Below are 12,754 nucleotides of genomic sequence, written 5' to 3' on the forward strand. Positions count from 1 at the left end.
TTGGGAAGGAGAGAGAGTGATTCTGAATAGCATTTCATGTGACACTTGGCATTTAAGGATATTATGGCATCCTTTCAAAGCACTTCACCATTTCTATGCAACTCTGCCTGAGACTGCATGTATAAAAATGTGCTCATTTGTTTCTATATATTGAATTTATACATGTGATCTCTCCAGCCTGTCACAACCCCTTTTTTGAGGATTGGGACACACCACAGACTTCCACAAATTAATTGTGCAAAGTGCACAGTGTTTTGAAAAACAGTCCCTAAACAGACACTTGGTATTGAGCAAGAAAGGTAAAGGATTGGGAAAGCACACGAGTTGCTATTTACAACAGTATTTCAAAAAGTTTTAGCAACTTACAGGCCCTCTTAAAACAAGCAGGAAATATTCCATAATATTCCTTTAACTCAATTATCCTGATTCAGTTGGGGTTTTTTAATGACACTGCTTTTAGCAGCTCAGACCACCTGATGTGGACCTCCTGCTTGCTGCCCTGGCCAGCAGCACTGCAGAAACACGGCACGAAGGGATGATCAGGGCTGATGGAGCTTCAGGGATGTGCTTCAAAGAGCTTTTTTATTACTCTGTTCATCATCTCCAGAGCTCTGGTCGCTGTGTCGGGCTCATGGCAAGTGTGGAACAGTGGAAAAAACAGTGCAAGGACAAGGAGTGGGGAGGATTGTGTCTGTAATTGCTCGCCTGTAATTATCTGCCATTGTGCATTCCGTTCCTGCTTCTCATTAGCATAGAGCCGGGAGAGTGTTTAATTGCAACACGGCTCTGTCCATGGCATTATCTGCAAGCAGAGCAGCTCAAATCAGCCTTGTGGGGCTGGGGGAGTGAAGAACTGCTCTGGGGTAGCTGATGGAGATCAGGAGGGGCAGCAGGGTACAGTTTCTAGGGATCAAGAGGCAGAACACAAATCACAGGGTGCTGGGCACCAGCCTGAGGTTACACAAGAGCTGCCATGAGCAGGCTGTTCTCTCTTCTTTCCCCTGATCACTGGGTGGTGGCAGAGTCCCACATCCCAGTCGAGATCCCAACGCTTTTCACAACTTGAAGCTGATTTTCCAAAGCATCCCCGGCTGGCTGTGGGCACAGGGAGCTGCAGGAAGCTGGATTTGGGATTGCACACTCCTGGCTGTGCCTCGTCATCGTGTCCTGTGCACGGTCACTGCACAGTGGCATTGAAATCCAATCCTGCGGTTGCACAACGGCAGCAGCAGCGTGGGGAGGAGAGGAAGGAACAGATCTGTGCTCTGGGGAGTTGTGTGAGGAGCAATGAGGCTGGAGAACGCACTGAAATCAAGTCAGGACTTGCAGCAAAGAGGCTCCATAGCAGTGAAATGTACCTGGCCACAGACTCACGTTATTGATACACATGGGGAATGCAATGAATTTTGGGTTGTTGTACGTAGAGCAACCAGAAGTGTAGGGAAAACTACCCAGCCCTGACCTGCAGTGTGGCCTCCAGCACAGTGAGAGATGCTAAAGCTGTCCCTTCCTCAGTCCCTGCTCCTGTCACCCGGGCTGGAAGCTCAGCTCAGGGACAGAGCAGTGGCACCCTGGGGTGTGGGGTGCCCTGTGCTCAGGCTGTAGATGTGTTTGAGGTCGAGCTGGCTCCGTGCTGTGGGCACACACAGCTACCAGGGCTCTTCAGACAGGGATCTGGCAGCACTTTTGTGCCATGAAGTGAAGGGTGAGGTTCAAACCAATGCCCTGCCCTATTCCCTGCAGGCAAAGGAGTTTTCTATGGCCTGGCTGGATCTGTGCTCACAAGCTGATCTGACCAGTGAGGATGATAAAACCAACACTATTAGGTGTGTTAGCCTGAACATCCAAGTCCCCACACAGCTCTGCAGCCTCCTCATCTCCTGCTCCCGCTCCCACAGCCTCCACACTAGTGCCCTGAAACGCTGCCACCAGCGTTAGACGTAACAGCAGACTTAATTAAAGGGTGGCAGCCTGCCAGCCTCCAAGAGGCAGAGCTGAGCTGGCTGCACTGCTTTCAAAGGGGTATTTAAAAAAAAAATCCACCATGGGAGGTAGCAGGGCAGTGTGGCCACATTGATGTTGCTGTGGGTCAGGCATTTATTTTGCCTCAGGTCCATCCCCTGGGAAGAAGGGTCGAGCAGGGGCTCTGTGTCCTTTACCCTGTGGATGACCCCACTCTCAGGATGCTCACAGGGACCCTTCCCAGTGGGATGGTGTTGAGTCACATCTCCATCCTGCCCTGCTGGAGAGGGAGATGGAATAGTGGGATCCCCCCATTTCTGCAGGCTGGGGTGGAGCTCAGGGGTTTATTCCCTTCTGTGACAAAATGAGAGGACACAATATATTTCCATGGTTATCAGAGATTCAAACATCTCCCTAGAGACCCCAGCAGGAGTGAGGGATGGCAACCACCTGAGCTGTGTCCCAGCCCTGCTGTGGAGTTTTCATGGTATCTGCCCCTCCATCTGATGGTCTCAGTGCAATCCTGATGGCAGAGGATCCCCATGGATGGATGACAATCTCTCCTCGGAGGACAAAAGCACTTTTGCATCTAGAACTGAGTGTCACCAGCTGCACAAAAGCAGGACAAGGACGAACCCACTGTGGGAGGAGAAAGGCAAAATCCTCGGGTAGCACTTTGCAGCAGGCACATCCCTGTGGCACATGTGCTGCTCAGCTCTGGGCAGATAACAGACAATACCCTGGTTATTGGAATGCATTCAGCACTGTGCAATGCCTGCTTAAAGAATAGCTATTCCCAAAAAAATGAAAAAGAAAAGACCAGAGAAAAAGAAATCAGCCTTTGGCTTCTGAGTCCTCGCTTTGCTTCACCCTCAGGATTTGATCCACTGTGTCCCCAGCATGATTATTAAGCAGGTCCTGATGGAAGAATTTTATTTACCCAGACTCAAAAAGGAAGAAAGGAATCCTTAATAGTTGGTTAGATCAAAAAACCATAATTTATTTTTCAATAAGTGCTTTACATGTAAGATCAATGGCTTGAGGCTGATTGATAGAAGCTGTTTGCAAAGACCTTAGATCTGACAGTACCCAGGCAATCACACAGACTTTTTCTGTGACCAGTACTAGACACTATCCCCCTTGGGCAGATGAGGCAAGGGATCAGAAAATAGCAATATTTTGCATTGGAAAGTCGCTCAGCAACTGCCCCATATTATTTTTTGAGTTATCCTTGAGCACAACCTCTTTTCTCTTTGATCTTCACATACTTTTTGTTGCTGTTACTTCTCAAAAAAGAAAATGTTTTAAAAGAATTGCATCTCCATTTGCCACAAGCTTTTTCTTTTTTTTATTTTAATATTTTTTCTCTCAAGCACAACCAAAGCCTGATGACATCTGGAAAAGTAGTGCATTGCTTTGTGAAGGAGAGGAAATTAAGGTCCATCTACTCTGCTAGAGCTTTTCATAGGGCACTGGGGGACAGAGATTAAACATCTTGTTCTGTACATAGTCCATAGATGACATTTAGAAGGAGAATAACTGTGTTTAACTCTTGATACCAAGCAGCCACTCAGCTGGGTTTGGGCAGGCAAGGTGGCATTAGAGCTCCCATTTTGGCAGCATCTGATTAAGAAATGGCAGTGGGGTGATTTGTCAAGAGAGGAGAATGCCAGGGCTGGGATTTCTCACCCTGCTGTAATGACAGAAGGAGCTTGGCATGGAGAACATTACTCAACAGTCTTGATTTGGAAGGAGCATCACGTCTCATCCATCAGTTATTAAGAGCCCTGCTGATAAATGCCTTTATGTGGCACAAAAAGGAATGAAACCCTGAGCTGCTCATCCTGAACCAGTGCTGCCTCTGTGCTCTGGATGACACAGATCCCTCGTGGGACCCAGCAGAAAGGAGTTTCTGATTATTGGGGTGCATCTGATCCTTTTCTCCCTCTCACTCCTTTTCTGCTATTGCCACACATGGTGGGAAATGAGTTTTGCACTGCTTTGCTCTCTCCTGGGTGCCACACATAGAAGAAGAGCTACAAGTAAAACACCATGTCCCTGAAATATGAAAAAAAAAAATCCCCTTTAAGAAACATAGAGAAGAAAATATCCCAAGATTTTCCATGGCATTTGCAAATATGAGTCAGGAGCATCTTCTGTGAAACTGCTGCCAGCTCCATGGGCTAAAGATGGAATGATTCCTGCTCAGGGAGAACACACACCACCCCTAAGCCAGGTTACAGCCCAGCCAGAGGAAGTCCTCAGAGGAACAACCAATTTCATCACTTCTCTGCCTCAGAGTAACCCTGTTAGGCAATCCCTCACCCGGGCAGAGCATGGGGATTGCTTCCTGCACTCCTTCCCCCGAAAGCAGCTTGTTTGTTTTGCTGCTGTCTGACCAGCAGAAAAACAAAATCCTGAAACTTCGCAGGCAAATTAACCCCCGAGGCAGCAGAAAGGAGCAAATTTCTACATCTAGTAAAAATCTCAGCTGCAAAGGTCTAAAAATAGACTTTTCTCACCTCGGGAATTCTAGCCTTGCCTTGTGAGTCGTGGTGCTGCAGATTATTGCATTCATAATTTAAATGTTGGATGGGTATAAAATTACTGGGGTGGGAGTTATTCAATTTCTGGTAAGTACATTTATATAAATAGAGGCTGTACATACAAAAGATAGGAAAAAGTCCTTCCACTTCTGTTTGCCTGAAGCAGTGAGAGCAGTACAGCCTCACAAGGCTGCTCTTGTGAACAGATAATGGTTTTTTTCCCTACTGAAAACCTGATAAAGTTCACTTTGGCTGAAAGGGCACTTGTGTCTCCTGTCTTGGCATAGGGCTGCTCCAGACTCATCCCTCTCCAGGCTAGAAGAACTTCCAGGGCTGATCTGAGCACCTGCAGCAAAGAGCCCTGGCCATCCTCCACCAGCATGTCAGGGTTTCTAGGGCACTTGATTGCCAGACAGCCTGGGGATTTCCTGGGGATTTTTAAAATTTTTTTTGGTGGTGCTGTTTTAATTCAGAGAGTGCAAGCCTCCCAGTGAACCACATCTTGGTCAATTAGAGGTTTCCTGTGAGTTGTGCCTTCTTGGACATTATTCCCAGCAGTGTAAATGCTATGCTTGGAGTCAAAATTGAGCTCTGCCAGCCAGGGAGAAACCCTCACTAGGTGCAAAGGACAAGAGAGAACCTGCAAAATCCCCTTCTGAGTGACAGGGCTGGAAAAACTCAAGTGTGCTTTGCATCCAGGTAAAGCAGCTTCTCCTCCTTCCAGGTTCTCATCCCTGGCGACAGGAATCCAAGGAGATGTGAAAGGGCAGTGCTGCAGGCAGAATGGTCCCACACTGCTGGGAAGCCTTAGCAGGCAGCCAGCTGGCAGAGCTCCTTCCTGCTGCCGTGGGGCTGGATGGCTGGGAATGCTTGGGAAGAGCTGGAAGGGGCAGCCCAGGCAGGCAGACACCCATGGACAGCCATGGGCTCACTCCTGCCAAAGCTCAGCACCTGGGTTTTCACCTGTGGGCCCAAGCAGGGCTGTGCTGTGGGTTCAGGATATTGTTTATTTTGCATGGAAATGGGGACAAGTGGGGACTTTGGCCATCAGCTGCAATTTCTACCAACCCACCTTCATCATTGGAGATGTCTAATTTGACATTTAGCTTAGTTATGGTAAAAAAGTCTGTTTATTCAGGCTGAGTCCACGTCACTCTTCCAATACCCAATATACAAACAGAAACCAAAATGATTCATGGTGCTTTAAAACAGAATAAAACAAACCCCCTCCTCCACCACAGGGTCCTTTCTTCCCCTCTGCCAGCCATTCTTCCACCTCATCACTTGTTTTCTCCCATTTTCTGAAAGAGCTTCCTTGGACAAAAATAATGCTGGACATGTAAGACAACATTGTGAATATCAATGAAGGTTTTTTTTTCTTTTCCTTCTGCTCCCAGTTCCTTCTCTGGGCTAAAAGTAAATAGAGTCAGCTGTGGCTGACACAGAAGCTGATGAGGGAGGCACATTAGTTTGTCTGCCTGTCGGGGATTTCTTGTATAGCAGCCTTCAGATCCAGAGCCAAACTTCCCAGCTCCATCTGGGACAGGATCTGGGACAGGATCTGATTTTTTTTTTCTTTTTGTTCATGCTCAAAAAATCTGATTTACTTTATTACCTTTTTTTGGGTGGAATTTCATGATGAGACCTTTTTTATACTTAGTTTTAAAACCAACCTGTAGATTAGTATAATTTATTTTGGGAAAGTGGAGATGATAATTTTAAAGCACAAAAAATACAGAGGCACCACAAAATTAACCTGGATGTTGTTTTGATGGATATGTGTGAATTTGTAGGTTACTAATTAGTTTGTTCTAGTGGTTGCCTAGGAACCAGTGGACAGGACTTTGTTACATTAAGTACAGGAGACTATTCCAGCATGTAATATGTGCATATAAGTATTTGCTGGATCAAAGGTGCTAATTTTACAAAAGCAGAGAAAATTACATGCTAAAAGAGTCTATAGTGTATCAGTCAAAACAGCTCTCAGTCTGCTTTACACAGTTTTTTTTTTTTTCTTTTCTTTTTGTAGGCATTGCTGGTTGTCACAGGTCATAGGGTTAAAATCCAGGGATTTTTAACAAAATTGCAGGGCTGGACCATCCTGAACCTTTTCCTGGGGTCAATAGGTGCCCAAGCTCTGTGCTGCATCATGAAGAGGTGGCACCCTGGGTGGCAGGGCAGTTGTCCTCTTGCTGTGAACTCTGCCAGCCCTGGCAGCTCTGCCCCATGCTGGGGGGCACAGTGCAGATGTGTCATCGGGAGCACCTGGAAAATACATGTGCATGCCACAGGAAACATTTCTCTGCTGTGCCTTCATCCACAGAGCCAGCAAAATGGAGAGGGAGCTGGTGCTGCCTGGGGGAAACACTGTGCTGCTGAAGCAATTGTATTGAATTCAGGGAATAATGAAATTACCAACATCAGTTAACATCTAACCTGGGCAGTAGAAATCTATCTGACTGTGTGACACAGCACAGGGAATATCTAAAGAAAAAATGCCTTCCACTGTGGGCTGTGAGGAGCTTCCCTTCACTCTGCCTCATGCTCACCCACCCTGCTCAGCCCTTGTCTGGGTGAGATCCTGGGGACAGAGAGAAGTTACCAAGGAAGCACTCAGACAGGTTAAATTTTACTCCCACGTCAATTCTGACCTTGCATCAATAAGGATAATTAACATCTATTGACTTGAGTTTCCACAAGGAAGCCTCACACAAGCTGATGAATTGATCTGCTGCCATCATAGAGGGAAATGTGGTGCAAAGTGTACAGGGGTCACTTGTCTTGCTGCTGTACACATAGCTAAACCCAGACGTGAGAACTAATTCTAAATAAGATGTTCTTGTGGCCATGTTTGACAAATGAACATCTATTAGGATATAAAGCATCACTGATTGTTGTCAGATCAGCTGGCAGCAGTGGTGCACAGGCATTGGGAAAATGGGGTTTCTTCAGATCTGCTGCTGGAACTGAGGCTGAAGCTCATGGGTTCCAGCCCTCTTTGGGGGGGGTTCCAAAAAGTCAGGTTGCACAGTATCCCCATGTGGAGCTTCCTAAATCCTGTTCAAGAGTGTGAAGGATTGAAGCTGCGAGTCAAATCTGATCTAACCCCATCTTCCCTGCTATGGAGATGCAAAAAACCCACAGAATTCCATCCCAGGGAAGATGAGACGAGATATGAAAGTGAGCCAGTTTGGCCCAAATATTTTTATCCTGAGTACATCCTCCTGCTCATCTCTACCCAGCTCCAGGAACAGGAGTTTCCAGCACTAGATGTCAGACCTGGAATTAGAAGAATTCGGGATTCATTAGAAGGCACACCTCACAGTCCAAAAACCTGTGGATATGGCACCTGAGGACATGTTTTAATGGTGAACATGGTGGTGAAGATTGGATTTGATGATCTTAAAGGTCTTTTCCAGCCTTAACAATCCTGTGATTCTGTGACTGTGTCTGCACTTTGAGAGAAAACATGTTTTTTAATAAGCTTTCTGGCTTCCTGTGGAAAGCCCCTTGCAGTCCCAGGTTTTTAAGCTTTCACAGCTTTGACCACAAAGATTCTCAAAACTTGATTTTATATTGAAGGGAAGTGGCTCAGCCACTGAAGTGCCCTCAGCTGAATGGGTGCAGCTCCCAGGGAAATGATCACTGAAGCGGAGGATACAGGCTGTTGTGCCTTTTCCTTTCCATGCCATTACAAAGAACATGCTTATTCAGCCTTTTAACAGACTGGCTATTTCTACTTATTCAGCTTTTGCCATGTTCCTCATTATTTACGGATTCCTTTTTCTCTTGAATTGCTTTTCTTCAAGGTACTGGTTAAAATTCATGTGGTTTCAGCATTACCACGTTTTTCATTACAGCCTTATCAGTATTGCCAATGCCTGCTTTTAAAATATTTTTTATATTAAATAAATTTCTGTGAGTGTGGCTCTTTCACACTATCTTCCCTTTTTCAGTGCCAGCAGCTCAAAGCACTCTATTACCACTGAAAGAGCTCAAAATTCTTGTCTTTTGAGATGAGCTAGACTACAGGAGGAAATCTTTATTATTTGCATTGTGGAAGATTCTTATGTTTCACATTTTGCAGAGTGGTGTCTGGCTCACTCATACAGGGATGCAGGGAAGGGAGAGAGCCTGAAAACTCTTTATTCAAATGCTTAGATAACTTGGGGCTTATTTGTCCAGAGATATTTTGGGATTCCTACTCTGCTCTTCACGCTGTCCCTTAATCCAAATTATCTTTTAAGCCTGGACAAGCCCCTCACTCCTCTAAGGTGAAGCTGCTGGTGGACAGGAGGGTCGGGAGCATTTCCAAGCACATTTGGCACAGAGCTCTAAGGACACTGCTGTGTCTCTGAAAGGCTGAGGAGGCACAGGGTGCTGGGAATTCCGGCCTGGAGGAGGGACAGGCAGCACAGCTGAGGATGCTGGAGCCTTCCCTGAACAAATGGGTTTGGTTTTGAAACTGCCTGGCAAGGAGTCCCAGACTAAAAGCTGAACAACTTGCCCGAGCATGTTGGGACTGAGTGACTGTTTTGGATGATTTGGAGGAGGAGGGAAGAGGCATTTGTATCTGCCTGCATACAATGGGTGATGGATTGATTGCTGACAATCAATATTTCTGCTCTAACACACCACATTTCCTTCCAATAGCTCTACATCAACATCTCTAGATTTTTTTGTTTGTTTGTTTTTCCATTTCGCCCTTCCTTCTTTACATTTACATTTCCTAAACTTCCCCCTGCAGTGTCAAGGTTTGCTGGGATCAGTTTCCTCAGTGGGTTGTGTTGCTCCACAGGAGGGAAGCAGTTGGGTTTATTTTAGGTGGAGCTGATGGTTACACCTATGCCTGAAACAGTTGCCTAAGACTTTCCACTGTAAAACCCCTGTTTAATTACTCTTAACCTTGCAAAACTTTGCCAACATGGCAAAATTTCTGTGCCATCTCCTTTAAAAGGTAACTGCTCCCTCCCCTCTTTTCCAGCAGAGTAGGGAGAAAAATATGGATTTAGATTCTTCTCCATGAACAGTTTTGGAGTTTTAGTGTGCTAGATTGCTAGAGAATAGCCCTATAATCTTTAACAAAGAAAGAAATTGTCAATTATCCTAATTTTTCCAGCTCAAAGACAAACTGCTCTGGAGAAGGATTGTTCTAGCAGTTCAGAATGCTTGTGCCTTAATTAAGACCTAAAAAAGCTACACAAGTTCAGTATATGTTGGTCATCTAATCAGTGGATTTCTCTTTCTGTGATCCTTTTGGAGAACTCTTCCAGACCAGCTGCTTACTCACAACAAACACCTGCAGAGTCAGAAACTATTAATTTAAATTCCTGCTTACTTTCTATTTGTGGGGCTTTGCTTAAAAGCTGTAGTAGAAATATTTCTGTGCTTCATGTTGAGACTATCATGTTGAGCAATCCAAGAGTGTAGCTGAACTGGGGCTTACTGGAAAAAAAAATCTGGGCAAATCAGGCAAACCTTTTAAACATATTTGGAGTCATACAAATTATCCTTTACTTTGAAAGATCTGTCTTCCCTAAAGATGAGTCCAACGACTTTGGGTAAATGCAGGGGTGAAACAACGTGTGGGTACAGCAAATTTGGATTGAGGAGGACACACGCCTCAATCCCAACGTGGGTGAGAAATTCCCAGTGGAGATTTCATTAAATCCCTGTGCCTGTGCCAGAGCAAGGAGCATTATCACTGTTAATTCGTGTCTCGTACGTTGTCAGCAGGTGGCTGATGGCCAGGAGCTGTCAGCCCATTGAGGGGTGAGTAATGCTCCCGAATCAACACTGTGCCAGCAAAACTATTTGGGGATGGCAGGAGGGAGCTGGGCAGCAAATGTGATGATTTTCCCCACCAGCCTTGCAGTCATTCCCTTCTTAAAGAACATTTGTATCCACCTCTGATGAATGAGTTTGTGCTGCAGAATTAATGTGCTCATCCCTGTGTTTGCTTTGCACCGGGAGCTGAATCAATGGTAAGAGAAGATCATTTTGAGGATAAGTATTTGTGTCTCATCTCCCTCCTTCACTCGTTACCATTTCCTACTCACACGTGGCTTTGTGGACCATTTCTCTGGGGTTTTGAGGTATCCATTGACCATTTCTCTGGGGTTTTGAGGTATCCATTGGCCATTTCTCTGGGGTTTTGAGGTATCCATTGGCCATTTCTCTGGGGTTTTGAGGTATCCATTGAGTGGCTCAGAGCGACAGGGCATGGATGAGTCAATGGGATGAAGGCACACAATGACAGGGATGCTGGCCTGAGAGTTATATAACCCTGCAAATCTGCTCCATTTCATATTAGCCATTATCAAATTGCAGCATCTGCAAGACTGTATGCGACTGAAATTTCCCACCCCGATAATCCACCTGGAGAGTGGCTGAGATGGAGCATGTTAAGTGCCCACCTGTCTTGAACGATGACATATTTTCTTACAAAGGTTACGGTGAGACAACCTCACGCTCTGAAATCACCTGCTAGCACAAGTGCCCCACAAGTCACATAGGGAGGAGCAGACACAGTGTGTTCGGTCTTGCAGAGGAACCCCAAAAACCCCTCGGAACGCGCCCGGTGAGGCAATCCCGCGCCCCGGTGCATGCCGGTAGCACCTCATCTGCATAGCCACGCCCTCATCTGCATATTCCGCGCGCCATTGGCCAGCGGTCTCCCCAGCGGTGGCGCGGCCCGGGGCGCTCAGCCTCGGCAGCTCATTAGCATTCGCCCCGCCTCCCAGCGAGGCGACGGGGGAGCTGATTCGTCCTCCTGGCAACGGCGGGGCGCGGCGGCGCTCTGCGATTGGCGGATCCACCTGTCAATCCGCCGCGGCCAGGGCCGCACTTCCGCCTGGGTGTCCGCGGTGCTGGCGGGGCCGTCGCTGGAGCCGGTGCAGGTAACGCTGCGGGCCGGGCCCGGGCTGCCCGCGCTCCGCTCCCCGCTCCGCTTCCCAGCGCCTCCGCTCCTCCCGCCGCCCCAGCGCCCCCACGGCCTCTCCCGGGCCCGGCTCGGCTCGGGGGTCCCGTTCCCGGCGGGCTTAGCCGCGCTGTCAGTGCGGCGGGGGCGGGTTGGGGGAGCGGCCGCCTCAGTGCTGCGCTGCCGTCCCGGCGGCCGAGCGGGCCTGACCCGCCCGGTGTCTCGGGGCGCTGCGGGCCGCAGGGCCGTGCTGCAGCGTCGGGCTGAGGTGCTGAGCCCTGCCCGGTGCTTTGGTTGTGCCCGGTGCCGAGCCCTGCCCGCTGCCGAGCCCTGCCCGCTGCTCCCATCCCATCCCGGGCTGAGCCCTGCCCGCTTCCCCCTCATCCCCAGGCTCTCCGGGCCGGGAGGAGCGGGTCTGAAGGACGCGGCTGTGCGGAGGGTGCGGGTCAGTGCAGCTCCGTCAGCCCCGGCGTCGGGGTTTTGCTAATTTTACCTTATTTTTCCGATTGCTTTTGCAGCTGGGTGGTTTAGCAAAGGAGCCTACGACACCCGGCTCCCCGGGGGAATGTGCTGGGCTCGCTTTCAGCCCAGTCCAGGAGCCTCAAGGGGCTTTCTAGGCCACGGCTGAAGCACAGCGAGCGGTCGGGGTTTATTTGGGGTTGGCTTTTTTTATTTCTTTTTTTTTTTCAGTTTGTTTTTGAGTTACCCACTCAATGTTTCTCTTGCAGAGGTCCTGAAAAGGAGACAAGGAAGATGGGGAAAATAGCAGGAAAAAAGGCTTTTTTCTAAATAACATGCCACCAGAACTTCTGCATGGTAATAAAGGTATAAGTTGCCATTTATTTAATTTGGGTATTGATCATGCTGTGCTATATGTATGTTTGGATTCAGGACTCCTTTTGGAAGCAGGTTTTTTTCTGCAGTACTTACAGGCCAGAATTTCAGATGTGGGTTCAAAATCATCCCCTGGTTTTTATGTGTGCCATAATGTTACGTATTTCCTCTCAGAAGTAGCTGCCAAAGCATGTTGAGTGCAAGCAGATACTGCTGCAGTTTAGTGTGAATTTTCTCAGCTAAATTACGTAGCCTTCACTTGAGATTCCAGGAAAAGTGAAAAGGAAACACAGATCTGCAGTGTTGATTTGCAGTACTCTTCCCTAGCGTTTCCTTTTCTAAATCTTTGTGTACAAGGGAAAATAAATTTGATCATTCCAACTAAACCTTCCAGAGTTCTGTAGCTCCATGTTCACGTTGCCATCTGGGGGCAACCACATCTTAACAAACTTTACACCAGCGTGCTCAGGGACTTCTAAAACCTCAGGGCAAT

General features: G+C 47.6%; 1 protein-coding gene across 2 annotated transcripts in view; it reads left to right on the top strand.

Moving 5' to 3' along the window:
* Positions 1–11,274: 11,274 nt before the first annotated feature.
* Positions 11,275–12,754, top strand: part of OSBPL2 (oxysterol binding protein like 2) — a 33,338-nt gene continuing 31,858 nt past the window's right edge. Inside the window, exons 1-2 of one of the 2 annotated variants that reach the window (XM_085079397.1) lie at positions 11,275–11,407; positions 12,156–12,252. The gene's annotated coding sequence lies outside the window, so the exon portion shown is untranslated. Of the gene's footprint in view, positions 11,408–11,743; positions 11,873–12,155; positions 12,253–12,754 lie in introns of those variants that run through there. The other variant, XM_085079398.1, reaches the window with a different exon arrangement.

The sequence above is a fragment of the Lichenostomus cassidix genome, chromosome 20 (genome assembly GCF_008360975.1).
Source record: "Lichenostomus cassidix isolate B80296 chromosome 20, HeHo_3.0, whole genome shotgun sequence".
In the NCBI taxonomy this organism is placed as follows: Eukaryota; Metazoa; Chordata; class Aves; order Passeriformes; family Meliphagidae; genus Lichenostomus; species Lichenostomus cassidix.